Consider the following 19,872-nt stretch of genomic DNA (forward strand, 5'->3'; position numbering starts at 1 on the left):
ACCATGGGAAGATTACCACCATCGTTCCCATCTCCTGGATTACAATGAAGATTATTCCAATGACCTTAATCATCCTTCAATTTTTGATTTTCTATCAAATACTGTAAATATGGTGGATTTCAAGGACAGTTCTTATCTCGTGTCGACCTCGTTAAAAAATGAAACAAGGAGTCATGAGGATAGTTCTTTTACTGTGTCAACCTCATTAAAAAATGAAACGACTCCCTTTACAAATCGAGTCTTTGATTACGATCTCGTAAAATCAAAGTCGAGTCTTTCGAAGATCTCGAAGGTAAACCTTCATTCCAACCACCGAGATGAATGCAATGAAGCTTGGGGGGCATGCACCTCGATTTGTGTTATTATGCTGGGGGCATGCAAACTTATCATGAGCAATGTTACTATAGAGTTCAAGCTCGTTAAAAAATAAACCCGCCTCGAGCAGTTTTAACGTGGAATTCAAGCTCGTCAAAAAAAAACATAAGCAATGAGTAAGTGTTTCCCCTAGCGTTTAAGCTCATTAAAAAATGAACCAATTTCCAGTAAATAACCACCGTGAATGTATTACTATAGCCTTTGAAGCCTTGGTCGTGTTCTCATGATCACCTCCACTCTGTATTGGCCGATCATTCACCTCCACTTGATTGTTTACCCCTTTTGAGGAACAGCAGCGAAGAGTGATCTTGTTAGCCATCCTTGTGACACTGCCATAATTGGAAAATTCCAAACCTTACCTGGAATCAGCTGCTACCCAAATCTATCACTCGTTCCTCAAAAACGAGTCTCCTTTAATCTCTTTTCAACTGACTCGTAAATTATGAAATGATTGCCGAGCCATTGGCCTCTCCAGCTCGTTAAAGTGACTGGAAGTGCTATATTTCCTTTAGATTTTAATATTTTTGGACCTGAGGGATTATTACACAAAAAGGATCGAGCGCTTGTTTTGTTCGGCTCGTTAAAATTACTGAAAATTCATCCCTTTTGTATTATTTTATACTTTTTCAGACTTAAGGGATTAGATGACGAAAAAGGATTTTTGGAGTTTCCTTTACTTCCCTTTTTAGACTCTCTAAAATTGAAAAGGACCGAGTTATCTTTGTCATTAAACTTGTTAAAACCTAATAGCGACAAACTTGTCCATAACAAACAAGAACGAGTTTAACTATCACTAGGCTCGTTAAAACATAGTGATGGGTCTGCCTGAAGGGAAAATTATAGAACAAGCATATGTTATCCTCCTCAAGCTTGACAAAAATAAAGAGGTACTGGTCAGCAATGACTGGGGAAAAATTGGGAAGAAAACTTGAAGAAACTTTGTTGGTAGCAAGTCACTCTTGAACATGACACTTTCACTCCGCATCCGAGTTGGGTTGGGTTGTTCCATTCACTGGTCACATCACCATGGTTCCATCACACCATCCAAATTTTGGGTTAATTCTACCAATCCATCATGTCAGTGTCGTCGATATGTTCAAGAGAAGTCGCTCAGAGAATTCACCTGTGTCTCACCCACCATAATACATTTTCGCTCCATTCTTTCATGACCGCCACCTTGAACCGTATATCACCAGATCGTTTTCACCTCCATTAAAATCATTTGCTCTGTTCTGTGTCATTGATGTGGGATTCACTAAGGCCCTCCTATGACAGATCACTTCTTGTCGACATCAGCGCATTATCCAAGAATTCGATCTAGGAACAACCCTTTCAGTACTTTGAAGCTTGCATGCCTCAATGGCAAGTTTCTCACTTCCGGTGGCAGGTTTACATCAATGGCTGTTGATCGAAAGATTTTGCATGGTGTTTGATGCCAAGTCCCTTATTCACACCACGTGAATTGTACTACAGTACCTTGAGGATCATTATCATTATCAGTGATTCCGCTCGCGCCTATTCACAGCTTACATCATTGGCTGGTAATCAGGCGATGTCTTTCCATGTTTGACTGCAGAACATCTCTCACATGGATCGACTTGTACTTTGAGTGAAGATCGAACGATATTGAAGACCCCAGATCTAGTTTCATCCATTTGGGCTACGATATATATTCAGGAAAATAAAGACATCAAATGTACATCATTGCTGCACAGATAATCATCCAATCTAAGGGATGATGGCTCTACCAGAATCATCAGTCTACACTCAGACGATTGTCTGTCCTATGTACATGAAAATGAATTTATAAAGTTGATCATGGGAATGCCCGCCTCAGCTAGATCATGAAAATAATATGAAGATACTGTATTGTATTGTATCTTATTACAGGTCGCCTTCCATCTCGAAAAAACTTCGGATCCTCATGATAAAGCATTTCACCCGACATCAAAATATTAACGACATCATGCTTTAGGGGGAAACTGTTATAGACATTTTTGGGCACTACAACCCCAAGCATAAATGTCCATAAACCAAGGGCTCCTGAGTCCCTAAAGGTGTTGTTCCAACCCCTAAAAGAACAAGGTCAACTGATTACAGCATCTCCCAGAAGTTCTCCATGAAAAACTACTCAGAACTGGTCAAAACTGGACCATTTCACCTCCTCCATAGGCAAAGTGTGTTGCATCCCACCTGAATACACATAGTAGGTGTGATGCATGTCAAAAAACCCTTCTATGGGGTGTGATGGGTGAGAAGAGACAAATGGCAGGGTCAATCCGCAAGGTGGAGCATGGAATCTTCCAGAAACCTCTCCTGTGGCACTTGCCTCTCTGAATTCGACCAGGGATGAGTAAGAGATCATCAATCTCCAAGTGGAATCAAGAATTATCAGAGAGAAGACACTAATCAAATCTCAAAAGTTGACTCACCTCCCTTGCAGACATCTATATATGGATCCCTCATCCCACAGATCCAGAGGCTGGAATTTTGTATCTTGTAAGGAAGTGCTGTTGGTTTTGTTGGTGCAATATCATAGTGTTGGGTGATCTAAGCTTTTCATGAGGTGAAGAAGGGCTTTCTTGCTGAGAGGATGATGCTGGGTCAGAAAAATTGGTTGTAATCCTCTTTGCCCTTTCTTGATTATCAATAAAGCTATTCAAGTTTTCCTCCACATTCTTGTATGATTGATGATTTATGCATTTGTGTGGTCAATGTACATCTGATCCTATATTGTTTATGATAATAGATCTATGTTCTTGGATAGTGTTATGCTGCTTTGATTCTACAGGTACTCCTTGAAGCTGGGTAGACAAGGAAGCGAGTGGCAAAGACCTACCAGAAGAGAGAGGAATCAAGCAAGGAACCAAGCGCAAGATAGAGGTTGGTCTCCTTATTCTTCTCTTATCTATTTCTCATAAAGGAAAACAAAAGTAGTTTTCAGTGTGTTTGTTTCTAAGGTAGCTACCAGCCTTAGTGGGACTAGCAGCTCTATATAGACACTAGTTTTCCCGATAACACCCTCTCAAACATTCCATCATGTTGTCCATTCATGGAAATGGAAACCTGTACCTGATCGTAATCTTGTTTATTGCTCGTGAGTCCATGCACATCCACCATTCACCTCCTTTCTTGGGAGCAAGAACTATCGGAACTGCACATGGGCTCAAGCTCTCTCGATCAGTCCCTTATCCAGCAACTCCTGTACCTGTTTTCTAATCTCCTTGTTGTCTTTGAGGCTTATCCGGTAAGCAACTTTGTTCAGTAAACTGGCTCTAGGAATGAAATCTATGTGATGAATGATACTCTGCTTTGGTGGAAATTTATCTGGTAAAGCGTCCACCACAATGTCACTGAATTCCTACAAAATTTCCTGGATTTTTGCGGTTAAATCAGAAATTTTAGTGTGCAACAACACTGTTGTTGGTCTCCTTACAACAACATATTTCACTTCGTCATCTTCAATCTGCTTTAAAAATTGTTTTCCACCCACCAATAGCACCTTTGTTCCACTAGTTTCTGCTATTTCCTCCTCCTTGATGGGCACTAGCATATGCTTAATCCCATCCTTAACAAACTTGTAATAGTTTGTCTTCCCATCATGAACAACTTTTTCATCATACTGCCATGGTCTACCTAACAGAATATGACTCACATCCATGGGCATGATGTCTCAAATAACTTTATCCCTATATTTTCCAATATGGAATTCCACCTCAAACTGCTCATCAACTAGCAGTTGATGACCCTTCTGTAACCATGATGCCTTATAGGGAGTTGGATGCTTCAGTCGTTTTAAACCCAATTTCTCCACCATCTCTATTGCAACCAAATTATTAGTGCTTCCACTATCTATAATTAGCTTGCAACATTTGCCATGTGATTTGCACACAGTTCGGAATAATGCCTTTCTTTGGGTTTGTTCAGCTATTTCTTTTGCTGGTTTCAGCAATACCTTATTCAGAACTAAGGCCTCTCTTGTCTCTGGTGCATTTTCTACCTCCCGAGGCGGTGCCTCCACTTCTTTTGTCTGAGCAACATATGCTCCTCTTTGACTAACCTGTTCTCCTTCACGACATTCAAAGGATATGTGCCCCCACTTGTGGCACTTGTAGCATTGGTAGGCAGCTCCTTTACCTCTGCCATTTTCCCTGCCTCTCTAGTATGGCCTTCCTCCCCTAGTGTTGCCTTCCTTTTCTGCTATCCTTGAAGTTTTGGAACTACTACCCTCTTCACTGTTGTTGACAGCTCTTCCGCTGCCAAAGGATTGTCCTTTCCCTCTGCTAGTTCCTCGTCCCCTACTGGCATTCTGCTTCCTTGTGATTTTTTCTTCTACCTTTAAGGCACTCTGGTATGCTTCCTCTATGGTTTTTGGATAAATAATACTTATTTCATCCAATATCTCTAGCCTTAGGCCATTCACAAACCTTGCTGTTTTTTCTGGGGTGTCTTCAGTATAACCAGCTCTCAAATTCACCTGTTAAAACTCCTCAGTATACTCTTTCACCGTCATTCCTCTTTGTTTCAAATTTTATACCTGTCGATGCAGAGCAATCTGGTAATCTTTGGGCAAAAACCTACCCTTCATCTTGGCAATCATTCTGGTCCACCTTTTAATTTGTAACTTATTCAATCTTTTCCTCTCTGCTTGGACACTGTCCCACCATAAGGCTGCCTGTCCTTTTAGCTTAGTAATAGCAAACTTAACTCTCCTATCTTCGCTGACTTCCTCACATTCAAAATACTTGTCCAGCTTGTTAGAGATTTATATATTATAGAGCAATGGAACACATAAAATATTGCAGAAATATAAACATAGAAAATTCATAAAACAAGAGAGACATAGATATACGTGGTTCACCCACTTTGGGCTACATCCACCCCAAACAGCCAGTCCTTCCTTTCTATTATCCAGCAAAATGAAGAGACACAACCTATAGCAGATCCGCTGTAATGTCCTTTGTTCTCTCTCAGAGTCTCACCTCACTATTTCTCGCTCTGAGAATACACATCTATCACATAGCCTCAATACAATGCCCTCATACAAAGAGAGGGGTTGCCTTCTAGGGAAAAAAAACCCTAAACTAAACATAAATTCTACCATCAGATCATCTGCCTAATGAAGAACCCAGATTGTCTAGAAATTACTATACTTTTACAAGGAAATTTTACATCTATTTTTAGCTTCGGGGGTGCTGTCCCCGAAACCCCCACCAGGGGACCGCTGGCCCTCGGACCCCCTAGCCAGGGGGGGATTAGCCACCCTAGACCCCCATGGGGGGGGACAAGTCCCCCCGTCACCCCCCCGTGTGGAGGGGTGTACAATCTTCCTGGGGTATACATCTGACTGAAACAAAGACCTCTAAATAATCATGCTCCACACCCAAAAATCTCCCACTTGGAGAATGATTGTAGCAACTCCACCACTGCTTCATTTACTGGGTAATGACTCCTCTTTAGACCTGGCTATTTCTCATCTTCATCGTCATCCTTGAAGACCAATTTAAACTGAGCATATTCTTAGTTTCTCCCTGGTTACAACTTTTTTTAGCATATCTGCAGGATTCTGGCTAGTGTGTATCTTTTCCAGCTTCAACTCTCCATCTTCCAACAATGATTGTATGAAATGGTACTTGAGTTGTATGTGTTTAGTCCTGGAATGAAATTTTGAGTTCTTTGCAAGATGAATGACACTTTGGCTGTCACTGTATAATGGGCCCATATCATGCTTCTTACCCAATTCATCCATAAACCTTTGTAACCAAATCATTTCTTTACTAGCCTCTGTAGTAGAAACATACTCTGCTTTTTTTTTGAAACCCAATTGACAGTTGTTCCACCAACAGTAAATACATACCTTGTAGTGCTCCTCCTGTTATCTCTGTCACCTACCTTACCTGCATCAACATATCCATATAGAGAAATGTTTGAACCACCAATGCATAATGCTTGATTTGTGGTACCTCTCAAATACCTAATAATCTTCCTGTACCCCCACCCCCCTCACATGGAGGGGTGTACAATCTTCCTGGGGTATACATCTAGCTGAAACAAAGACCTCTAAATAATCATGCTCCACACCCAACACAACTCACTAATCTAGTCCAACAGCACTTCTGTGGACAAACTGCCAACATAGTTTGGAATTTTAGGTTTTGGCTTACTCGTAGCCAACAAAACTAACCTTGACAGTTTGATCTCAGATCCTTCTTCATCTAATCCATCGATTGTAACTACAGCCTCTTCCTCACTATTATCTCCTACTTCTGAATCCCTTCTCCTTCCTACTTCTACTACCGCAAAACGGGCATTCAGGATCCTAATCTCTTCCATCAATCCCTCATCTACTACTCTTCGAATAGCTCTGCCATGACATCTTCTCCTAGCTTCCATTTCAATCAACTGTTCCTGCTCTGATACCAAAAGTGATCGGACCAGCCCTGTCCTTCTATCCAAATGTAATTTGTTTGATTAGTTGAATTATTAATGAAAATATCTTTGGGAATCTCCATCAGTTGCTTGATATTTGGATGTGTTTAAAGGCTTGGTATGAGCTTTGGTGGTGAGGGTGACACTTGTCCTTACCTTGTGTTATGGGAAATTTTAGTGTCTTTTCGAATGACTAACCCCTAGATTTGGTAGTGAATCTAGAACAACAGTTAAAGTAATTCCTTTTGTTTTTCCTTATAGTAAGCAAATAAGAGAAGGAGGAGTAAGGGACCAACCTAGAACTTTTGCTCAATCCTTCCCCCCTTTGACCGTTCGCATCGCTCCCTCCCATAATTAATTCACTTCAAAGGTACTTGCACACAAGCTGAGACAAAAAACCATCAAAGCATACAAATATATTTGTTTACTAAACATGCTATAGAATCGAAAGTATAGCATACATTACATGAACACAACATACAATACATGAACTCATGAATGGAAAAAACATAGAACTCTTTATATTAATCCAGGACAGATTACAACCCTTGAAGCCATGTTCGATTCAGCATCATCCTCCGAGCATCAAATCCTCTTCACCTCATGAATAGCAAGAAATTCCAACATTACAACAATGCTCTCACCTCAATACACAAACTAGCAGCACTTTCTTACAACTCAGCATATTTCAGCCTTCTAATCTCTTGGATGGGAGATCCTTTTATAGATGAATTCCAAGAGGGTGTGTCATCAATGGGGATGATGAATGTCATTCCATTTGTTGAAAGTAGTTCCACAAGAGAGGGTAACTGGAGATGGTTTCCTAGTTCCCTTGGTCTTCATTGGGCGAATTTAGAGAGGCAAGTAGCACAGGAGAAGCTTCTAGAAGATTCCATAAGAAACCAACTAACAAACTATCCCGGAATTTTGTCCATCCTCGCCCATCACATTTACTAAAGGGCCCAACTTTGATGCATCTCACTTATACAGTTTAGCAGGTGAGATGCATCACACCCTTAACATAGGCTTTCAGATATGGTTTAGTTTTGGCACTTTCTGGATGATTTATGAGATGGAACTTTTGGGGAATGAGGCATTCAGATGACTTAGGTATTTTAGGGCATAAAAAAACCATTTTAGGTATTGATGAACCCTAATACATTGACATATGAGTTTGGGGTTGATATGCCCAAATATGTCTATAACAGTTGCCCCCTAAAGCATGAGGTTGTAAATGTTCATGTCGGGTGAAACGCTTTATCATGAGGATCGGAGGTTTCAAACTTGAAGGTGACCCACATCAATTAAAATACAATACATGATAATATGACCTTTTCATGAACTAGTTGAGGGAGGCATCCCTATGCTCAACTTTATAAACTTTCATTACATGTACATAGATCATACAATCGTCTACAGATATAGACTTGTGATTCTATAGATATACATTTGTAATCCATGATTAGGATGACCATCTGTGTAAAGCCTTTGTACATTTGATTTGGTACTCCTGAATATATCGCAGCCTGGATGGATGAAACTAGATCTGGCGTCTTCAAACTCGTTTAATCTTCACTCGATGTACAAGTCTAACCATGTGAAAAGATGTTCTGAGGTCGAACATGGAGATACATCGTCTAATTACCAGTCAATGATGTAAGTTGTTAACAAACACGAGAGGGATCACCAATAATGAAGATGATCCTCAAGGTATGACAGTACATTTCATGTGATGTGAATAGATGATTTGATGTCGAACACCATGCGAAATCTTTTGGTTGAAGGCCATTGATGTCAGTTGGTCGCTGGAAGTGAGAAAACTTGCCATTGATGTGTGCAAGCTTCAAAGCACTGAAAGGATGTTTCTAAGTCGACTTCTTGGATAATGAGTTGATGTCGACAAGAAGTGACTTGTCGTAGGAGGGCCTTGATTTATCCCACATCTACGACATGAAACGAGGCAAGTGATTTTTGGAGATGAAAATGAATTGACGACATAAGGCTTAGGAATGGTGGTGATGAAAATGAAGGTTTATAGTATTGCAATGGATGAGACTTTAATTGGATGACTTCTCTTGAACATATCGGCGACACTGAGATAAATTGGTAGCATTAACCCAAAAATATGGATTGTGTGATAGACCAATGGTATGATGACTGGCAAACAGAATAACCCAACCCAACTCAGACACGAAGATGAAGTGAAAGTGTGATGTTCAAGAGTGACTTGCTACCATAAGATTTCTATGTTTTTTCCCATTTTCCCTAGTCAATACTAACCAGTACCTCTTTATTTTTTATCAATCTTGAGGAGGATAACATATGCTTGTTCTATAATTCGCCCTTCGGGGAAACCCATCGCTCTTTGATGTTTTAACGAGTCTAGCGACGGTGAAACTCGGTTTTGTTTAGATGGACAAGTTTGTCACTATTATTTTAACGAGTTTAATGACAAGGATAACTTGGTCCTTTTCATGTTTAGAGAGTTTGAAAAGAGATGAAAAGAAAACTCCATAAGTTATTTTTCGTAAAATAATCCCTCAAGTCCAAAAAAGGATAGAATAATATGAGAGAGATTCTATTGATCATGTTCAATCAACGAGTACCTTTTTCATAGTTAATATATCTCAGCTCGAAGAAGGGTTAAAGATATACTGAATAGATATCAATTCTAATCCATTAATGAGCTAGAGATGACAAACCCTCGACAATATTTTCATGTTTAGAGAGTCTTAAAAGAGCTTAAAGAGGACTCAATTTTCAGGAACGAGTGGTGTTTAGGGTAGCAATTGGTTCCGGTGATGTTGGAACTTCTCAAAACATGTTGATTTTTGTGAAGAGGCTGGCTAATAAGACCACTTATTGCAACTATTCCTTAAAAAGTGGAAACAACCAAGTGAAAGCATATGGTCGGCCGAAGGGATGGTGGTGATGGAATGAAACAACCAAGGCTCATTTGATAGAGAAGGCTGATAAAATGGCAATCACAAAGGTTAAAAAGTGGAAATGGGTTCATTTTTAGACAATCTTGAACCATAGGGAACTATGCTTGGATTCAATTTCATGTTTACGCAAGCTTGAAACGAAAAACTATGCTTGAGAGTGGTTTGCATGCCCCCAGCATGATGAAAGGGACAGTCTCCTGTAACCAAATGGAAGTCGCTGCGGTGAAGCAGGATAGTTATCCAACACCTCTTTGGCTTCGTCCAGATAGACAAAGGTGAATGGGGTGATTCCCTTCACATAACATATGGGGAAAATTATCTTTACCACTAAGTGCATGCCCCCCAGGCTTCATTACATTCACCTAAGTAGACTACTCAAGGCTATCAAGTGGATGTAATGAAGGTTCTTTTATGAGATCAAGTGAAAGACTCGACTGGGATTTTACGAGATCTACTCAAAGACTCGACTTGGAACTTGGGACCTTGTTTCATTTTTTAACGAGGTTGACACAAGACCAGGAATCATCCTCATACTCCTTGGTTTCATTTTTTAATGATGTTGACACAAGACCAGGAACTATCCTCATATTCTTTGTTTCATTTTTTTAACGAGGTTGACACAAGACAAGGAACTATCCTCGAAGACCCCTTGTTTCATTTTTTAACGAGGATGACACAAGACAATGAACTATCCTCGTACTCCTTGTTTCATTTTTTAACGAGGTTGGTACAAGACAATGAAATATCCTCGAATTCCTTGGTTTCATTTTTTAATGAGGTTGACACAAGACCAGGAACCATCCTCGTACTCCTTGGTTTCATTTTTTAATGAGTTTGACACAAGACCAGGAACTATCCTCATATTCTTTGTTTCATCTTTTTAACTAGGTTGACACAAGACAAGGAACTATCCTCGAATACCCCTTGTTTCATTTTTTAATGAGGTTGAAACAAGACAATGAACTATCCTCGTACTCCTTGTTTCATTTTTTAATGAGCTTGATACAAGACAACAAACTATCCTCGAATTACTTGGTTTCATTTTTTAACGAGGTTGAAACAAGACTAGGAACCATCCTCGTATTCCTTGATCACAACTCATAAGAGGTCATGAAGGCGAGATTTGGTTCCAATGCCCCCTAGTACATGATGTACACCATCACTGAATTGATAGTCAGTTGATGTAGGTATGGAATAGGTTGCCACATAATTAACCTGTGGCGGGGATGGTGCCATTGGTATAAATGGACCATTTAGGGATGATGGTTGACTAGGAGCTATATTTGGACCAAGAAATGAAAGCTGGTCAACGGTGACAATTCTGCCTTCATGTGGGAAACAAATCACTCGAAAGTTTGTTGAAACAATAGCTCCCATGTCATAAACATAGTCACACCCAAGAAGTAAATTGTAATCTAGAGGGGCTGGGACTACCATCACGTTCAGATAAATGATTTTTCCTCCCAAAGTGATAGGTAACTATGGAAGTATCCCTAATGGTCTACTAGTTCCTTTGTTAAAACCCAACAGATTCTATGTAACAGGCACAAGCGGCGGTGAACCAAGTGCTTTCCAAGCAGTTGAGGAAAGGATGCTCATTGATGCACCTTCATCTATAATAGTGCCAGATACAATCATATTACAAACGTATACTATGATCTGGAAAGGCACATAAGAAGGAAGGCAGAATCCTGCCAGTCGATTCTAATCAAAGGAAGTGACTTGACTACTTGGAGGGGGTACTGTAGAAATGGAAGAATTAACCCCTTGAGTTACGAGAACTGGAGGATTTTCCTCCTGTCTTGATGGCACAGGTGGATTGCCCCCAAGCTCATTTGAATCTGAAGAAACAAAAAGAACCTGAGTGGTATGCTGTTCACTCTTTTTGTAAAAGGTACGATTTACTGAGGGTGAAATTGGGTCAACTGTTACCTCGACTTGTTGATTTTGGTCGAGTATAAACTCATAGGATTCACTTTCGGAGAGAGTGGTTTTGACCGACGTTTGATTTGAGTCAATCAATTCATCAACTAATGAAGGATTTAGGGAAAGTTTCCTATCACTAGATGGAAGTCATTGCAGTGAAGCAGGATGGTTATCCAACACTCTCTTGGCTTCATCTAGATAGGGACAAAGGTGAATGGGGGTGATTCCCTTCACATAACCTACATGGAAACATAACTTTACCCTTATTTCCATGAACTTTGTTACCACTAGTTGATGGTGTGTCACCAACATGATTTCCAGAGGTTGATGACACGAGATGATGTGAACCAGAAGACCATTCTTCTAAGATCTGAGGAATATTAGGACAATTTTGAAGAATATGGTCTCTCGCACAAAGTTTGCATGGATATCAAACTTTTTGAGGCTTAACAAATGGTTTCTCATCAAATTTCTCATTCAAAGCAATGGTTGCTTGGTTGCCCCTTTGCTGAATTTGCTTCTTCTTCTTCCCTTTATTCTTCTTCTTAGCCTTCCAGTTACTAGTACCAATACTTTCACCAGGGGAAGAGGAAGAAGGGGAGGAAGAAACAACCGAGGAAGAAGGAAAAGGGTCAACCTTATGATCAAATGGAGGTTGATTTTGTCCAATTGGAGGAGTACTCGATTGCAGAGAAATCACTACATTTTGAACCAAGGAGGTTGAAAACAACCATACTGGCAAGCCAATGGTCAATCCTAGAAGGGACAATGTAGCCATGTAAGGAGCACCAATATTTCCGAAAGAGGGAAAAGGACTAGGATTCCCATCAGAAGGAATTCCTTGATCGGTGGACTCCAGATTTGTTGCCATATGTTTCAACCTAAGATCAACTAAGGAAAATGGATGTTATTTGTGGTCAATTTAATTTTAGTGACACTTGGACACAAATTTTCTTTTTCAGTTTTAATGAGTCGAGAAAAAGCTAAAGATGACTCTAGTCACCTTCGATTTTTAATGAGCCTAAAAGAACAAGTGCTGAGATGGACCTTTTCTTTTAGAGAGTCAAAAAGGAACGAAATTGACTACTATGGAGAATCTAGACAAAAAGGTTTACTAGAACAATTGAAAAACTTCAATCTACACCTTGGTGATAAATTAAAGAGAAATTACTAAGGACTTTACATACAACAGTCCCTCTTCCTGAATGTTGTGTTCAGTGCATTGCGATCGATAAGGCGGTAGACTCGGTTTCCTATGGATGAAGGATTTAAGCCTAGTGGGGTCTCCCAATATATACACAATGGTACGGGAAGCACAAGTCCATGCTAGCACTTGTCGTATCAAAGAGGAGGAATCACCCAACCTTCAATGAAAACGATAGCCACTAGTTTTAACAATGCTAGAACAGGTCTCTAGCCTAGACCTCTAAAATTTGTTGCGTTAGATTCCAAAGCATTGTTAAGTTAATTGAGATTCATTTTAAGTTGATATTTCTTAAAATTTTTCCTTTGATGGTTCACCGCGAAATATGATTTGAAATTCCTAAAGATGCATTTACAATGATAAGCAATCTTTTTCGTTTATTTGAACAATGAAAAACCTCACTACAAGGGAAAGAGCATAGAAGTACTTTTAAGAAAACACCAAAGAGCACACACTAATGCAATTTCCATAAATCATCTTTTGAGCACACAAACCGAAATGCTAAAATTCAAATTCATGTATTTGTTTTCAGTTCTCCTTAACATGAATGATTCGAGAAGGAAAACTAAATGCAGCAATGACCCAAAATATTTCACACGAAATGACAAATTTCGACAATTTTTCTTCAAGGAGAGAAAGGAAGACTCAAAACGACACTTTCAAATTTAAATAAATATATTTTCGACACTCTGAATGAAATCAAATCAAATCAAATGCATCAAAAATAGTTTAATCGATAAGCTATGAAGGAAGATTTTCAACACTTCACTTTTTCGACGAAAATGGAAGACTTTACGACACTTTTTCTATCGAAAATGAAAAATCGACTAACACTACTTTTGACAATGGATTGTAAATGAAGAATAAACACACAAAAAAATTCACCAATCCTAAACTAATTGAGGCTTATCTAAGTGATTTAAGTTGGCTTCAGTGATGAGGTATTGTTCAAATTCAGCAAGCAACCAAACAAGAATGAAAAGTAGTCAAAAACCCTCAACTCCTAGATGGGAAATTGAGTTCAGTCAATCATCCCACCTGGCCTTTGGAGATAGTGAGATGCATAGTAGGTTGTCCATTTGGGAAGTAAGATGCATCTCACCCTACAGTTCAAGATAGTGCGATGTTTCAAGGAGCAATTTCTAAAAGTGTTTTGGCTCAAATTTGATGCAGTTTTCAATGGATTAAGCTTGATTTCAATGAACAATAATAAGAAAAGTGTAATGTAATGCCTTATGAGGCTACTAAGCTTCCAACAAGCGCATTTTGATGCTTTTTCAAATCAAATGCTCAAGATATAAACTAACCCAGAGATTGACTAAAGCAGCATTTATCTACTATGCAATTGTAGAACAAAAGCGGTTCAAATGCTTATTGGCTAACTTCAGACTTTGTCTATAGCTTACATAATTCAACATAGAGCAAGAAATAGTAAAAAACAATGATAGTTCCACCGTATGGTCGCCAATTTGTTATGAGCAATTTTAGTGTCTTTTCGAATGACTAACCCCTAGATTTGGTGGTGAATCTAGAACAACAGTTAAAGTAATTCCTTTTGTTTTTCACTATAGTAAGAAAATGAGAGAAGGAGGAGTAAGGGACCAACCTGGAACTTTCGCTCAATCCTTCTCCCCTTTGACCGTTGATGTCGCTCCCTCCTGTACTTAATTCGCTTGAGAGGTACCTGCACACAAGCTGAGACAACAAACCATCAAAGCATACAAATATATTTGTTTACTAAACATGCTATAGAATCGAAAGTACAACATACATTACATGAACACAACATACGATACATGAACTCATGAATGGAAAAAACATGGAACTCTTTATATTAATCCAGGTTAGATTACAACCCTTGAAGCTATGTTCAATTCAGCGTCATCCTCCCAGCAACAAACCCTCTTCACCTCATGAATAACAAGAAATTCCAACATTAAAACAATGCTTTCACCTCAATACACAAACTAGCAGCACTTTCTTAAAACTCAAAATATTTCAGCCTTATGATCTCTTGGATGGGAGATCCTTTTATAGATGAATTGCAAGAGGGTGAGTCATTAATGGGGATGATGAATGTCATTCCATTTGTTGAAATTAGTTCCACAAGAGAGGAAAATTGAAGATGGTTTCCTAGTTCCCTTGGTCTTCCTTGGGCGAATTCAAAGAGGCAAGTGGCACAGAAGAAGTTTCTAGAAGATTCCATGAACAACCAACCAACAAACTGTCCTGGAATTTGTTCATCCTCACCCATTGCACTTACTAAAGGGCCCAACTGTGATTCATCTCACTTAGACAATGTAGCAGGTGAGATGCATCTCACCCTTAACATAGGCTTTCAGATATGGTTCAGTTTTGGCACTTTCTGGATGATTTCTAAGCTGGAAATTTTGGGGAGTGAGGCATTGAGATGACTTAGTTCTTTTATGGCATAAAACAACCATTTTAGGGATTGATGAACACTAATACATCGACATATGATTTTGGGGTTGATGTGCCCAAATATGTCTATAACACCTTGGTTCTCGTTTTCCCGTCCAATGTTGCACTTGAAACCCTAACTCTCCACTGAACCCTTCATTTCGACTTTTCCTTTGGTTGCACTGAGAGGTTCTGCTCTCCGATTCTAGCCTACGATTTTGTTGTTGGATTTTCTTGGTGGCGCTTTGTTTGTGTTTCTCGGCCACGACTCTGTTCAATTGTCTAGACCCTATTAATGTATTGCTGAGGTTGTGACTTTCTGTATGTTGGTCTGTCACTGTTGTTTTTGGTTGTTGGTTCAATGAATTTGTTGTTTTATTTATCCATTGGTCACTTTGTTTCAGGTTGTGGCCACAAGGTGACCCAGTGTTCGGCCTTCACGCATCAACATGACACAGGTAAGCTCTCCTTCGCTGATTCAGGTTCCACTTTTTGTTTTCTACTGGTATTGACAACTTGTGCTCCTTGTGAGCAGGGTTTCCTCATTGGTTCGTGACATTTCGAGTCTTCTCTTCCTACGCTTCTTGGCTTTTCCTCTGGTAAGTATGGGTCAAGTCCTTACTCCATTTCCTTCGTTCAGTTGGGGATTTCTTCCCTCCCATTGCTAACTATTGTGGATGGTGGTTGTAGGTGGTTGTCGGGCGGCGCGACTAAGGGTTTGGCTCCTTTGCGACTTATTAGTCTAGGTAGGATCTTTCCATGCAACTTATACTTGGTTTTTGTTGATAGCTCTGGGTCCTTGTTTTAGGCTTCGGCCCCTTTGTAGGTCACTTGAGTCCACATTTTGGTCATTGCAAGTAATAGATAGGTCGCTTGGTTTGTGTTCGGGTTGTGAAAGTTTAATGCGCCTTCAGGGTTTCGAACCCCAGTCTCTTTGTCTATTTTGTAATATGAACTTTGGACTGTAAATATATTTAAAGACTTTTGTCTGTCTATTTTGTACAATGAACTTTGGACTATGAATGTATTTAAAGATTTCTGGAGTTTGGCTTCAAACAATATTTATATAAAAGAAGTGTGTGTTGTTTCATATGGTACCTGGTCGTGGACGTGCTCTTTTGCTGGAAATCTGGTTGTGTTCCTTATGAAACCCTCTGTCAATTTTATTATGCACTCGATGCTTTTCAGGAACTGTAACTGGTCGTTGTGGTTGTTTGTTAGTTGTTCGACAATTGTTCTCTCCGTGTGTCTGTTTGAACGTCTCCACTAGTCTTCGGTCTCGCTATCACTGATATTCTAGATGTCTGTTAGAGGAAAATTAATCTACCAATTTCTAGTTTCTGTTTGGAGATATACCTAGTTCATTCTAGAATAGGAAAGAAAAGTAATCTTGCTGCAAAAGGGACTTAGATGATTTCAACAATTTGCTTGTATGTTTCTATATTCTTTTGCTATGATGGAAATCAACCTTTACAATTTTTTGCTCTTCTCTTTTTGTATGATTTGTTGAACAATTTTAAAAATTGTCAACAGTTACATGTAGTTACCATGGAATTAATTTAAAAGAAACAAAGTTTTTGTTTTCCTTTTTTTTCTTCTACAAAAAAAAAACATCCTAACAGAAAACTAAAAGAGAACTTGCTATCATGTCCCAACTGCTATTAACTAAGAGAAATAAAATAATAAAAAGAAAAACTCAAGTACAATGACCTATGAACCTGTTAACTCGTGAGACAAGCACTCCCTCTTGTTCACCCCTGGCTGGATGCTCCTGCATCATTATTGGTTGCATATCTATCAATTTATGGTGGTTTGGTGGGACGAATACTATATCAATTACTGGTCCTGCACAACATTAGACATATCTCTCCTAATACCTTGTGATGAACTTGGAAATTGGATGAGTAGAAAGAATGGGGGAAGTGTCTCCGCTAGCAATACGACATATGTCAGGCTTCACATCATCATAAGTGATTACTGGCACACACTTCTTGAAAGTGACTCTATCACTTCGTCCATTGAGACCGTATCTTCTCAAGTATTCGGTGTCTGCATTTCTCGACAAGATTGAGGAGAGCACCTGAGTCTGCACTTCGTCTGCATATGTGGTGATGGTCTCGATGAATTCCAGAGCTCTCTTGTTTCGATCTTCCAGAGAAGAATTCATCTCAACTTCCGGCAGTGTACTCGTCATAGCAAAATCCCGAATAGTATCACTGATAACTAGGGCTGGTGATCTTTGGGGGAGACCTCGGTGGTCTGGCTAGGGAGAGCCCAGAAGTATAATAGTAGAGACCGTGTCGTCTCTTAAATCTTTGTCTGCAAAAGAGGAAGCAGATTTCTACAGGAAAATCATACGCTAAACAAACTCAACACAACAGTGTTAGTAACTTCCAGATATCTATTCGCTATAGATTTCTGTTGTGATCTCCCACATACAAAGAGTGGAATTTATAGAGAAAGCAGCTCATGGAAATGAGCGACTAGTCAAAAACACGGGAGTAAATTTCATCCTTATCTCAGTCAACTGTTGAATAGTCAAACAAGTTGGTAATTTACAAGAAGCAGCAGAAGGTATGAGTAGGTTGTAGCCCTTCTTGCACGCTAGTTTTTCACCCTCACTTCCACCCGAGAGGCAGCTATTTCCAACTGATTCTAACTCAATTGCTTGAATTACACGTAATGAATATGAAAACCATAGAGACAGTAGCAGGCCTGGAAATTGACATCCTATAGGACATATTTTAAGTTTAAGCACGTATTTTACAGTTGGTAAAAATTTGTGAACATCAAACCTAACATCTGAAACACATTGGAGTCCCTTCATTTTGGTGTTTAGTTAAAAATCTAAACTGTAAAAATGTATTGTACCTAAATTTAGAAATCCCCAAAATTATTTATTATAACTAAGGATGAGTTTACAAAATTCTAATCGTAATGTACACATTACACATAGGTGATCCAATCGGATTGCTTAGTACCTACATACTACAGGGCTATGTCTAGGGTGCTAGGGTGCTATATTCTTTCAAGTTCTGGTTGTTGAGAATTAATGAGACATTATGGGAGTAACTGTCAGACATATGAATATTGATGACATAATTTAATGGTCCATTTACTAGCATTGGAATTGATTATCTTGCAAAACAATGAATTTACCACTATAACTTTTGGCATCTAACCATATGTCGTTCGATAAATTATGTTTTTTATGGTCATACGCTTTCCTCTACCATTGCTCTTTTTTGCTCTTTCTTACTAATTGGGAAAAGCAATATCATCGCTGCAATATTTTCATTTACCTTGTTGCACTGTTCAAATGTTAGCGTTTGAATATGGAATTTTTTCTCGATCAAAACTGCTAGATTGGTAGTAGTATCATCATATCAGGTATGTACTCTTTATTCACTTATGCATCTAGTTTATTGTAAAACTTGAAAATACTTACAAGTTACGAGTCACGACCTTGATATGATAACTTTGATATGGTATACAGCCTTTGAGGAAATTTTGAAGTAAATTAAAGCATGATTTCTTCCAACTAGCTTGGGGAGCATCTCAAACTCATGTCCACCCAGCTTGGGGAACAACTCAAGCTCAGGTTGGTAGCCTAATACACCCTCAAATTAAAAAAAAAAAGTGTGTGCTTTATTTTCAAGGAAAAAAAGGTGTGTGTGCTTTATTTTTGTATTCCAATCTATTATGTGTTTTATGGTTTTATGCTACTTGGTAGTTTTCCTGAAGTTGATGATTTTGAATATTCAAAATTAGAGTCAATAAGAGCTTTAATGTTATTTTGTAGTTTTCTGGAATGTTGAGCATTTTTAATTTTCAAAATTGGAGTATTTTAAAGGTTTTTAAGGTATTATATTTATTTATTAATCAAAATTTCAAAATCAACATTTTCTTCGATTTCTCCCCAATTTTTTGCATGATGTTTTGCCAATTGTTTTACGAAGCTTTTAATGTTGACAACCTTGTTAAATAAATAAATTCATAACTAAGGAGCTTTTCCATGGCTTAGTAATATATCCAATACTCATCCAAATAAATTTTAAGTAATTAACTGAATGTAGCATAGAATTTTTAGTATCTAAAGTTTAAATAATTAACCAAATGTAGAGTAGAATTTTTGTTATCTAAACTACGTTCTTGCTATATAATAGTCTTTAATGTTATTTGGTAGGGTTGTCTAGAATCAAGTTGAGGATTTTGAATTTTCAAAATTGGAGTGGATAAGAGGTTTAATGCTATTGGGTAGTTTTATGAAATTGAAAGTTTAGGATTTTGAATTTTCGGAATTTTCAAAATTGGAGGGGATAAGAGGTTTAATGCCATTGGGTAGTTTTCTGGAATGGGAAGTTGAGGATTTTGAATTTTCAAAATTGGATTAAATAAGAGGTTTTTAAGGTATTAGATTTATTTATGAATCAAAATTTCAAAATCAACATTTTCATCGATTTCTCCCAATTTTTTGCATGATGTTCTGACAATTGTTTTACAAATTTTTTAAGGTTGGAAACCTTGTTAAATAAATAACTTCATAACTAAGGAGCATGTCCATGTCTTAGT

The sequence above is a fragment of the Pinus tabuliformis genome, chromosome 9 (assembly GCF_031772625.1).
Source record: "Pinus tabuliformis cultivar Carrire ecotype Pingquan chromosome 9, CPIR1, whole genome shotgun sequence".
Classification (NCBI taxonomy): Eukaryota; Viridiplantae; Streptophyta; class Pinopsida; order Pinales; family Pinaceae; genus Pinus; species Pinus tabuliformis.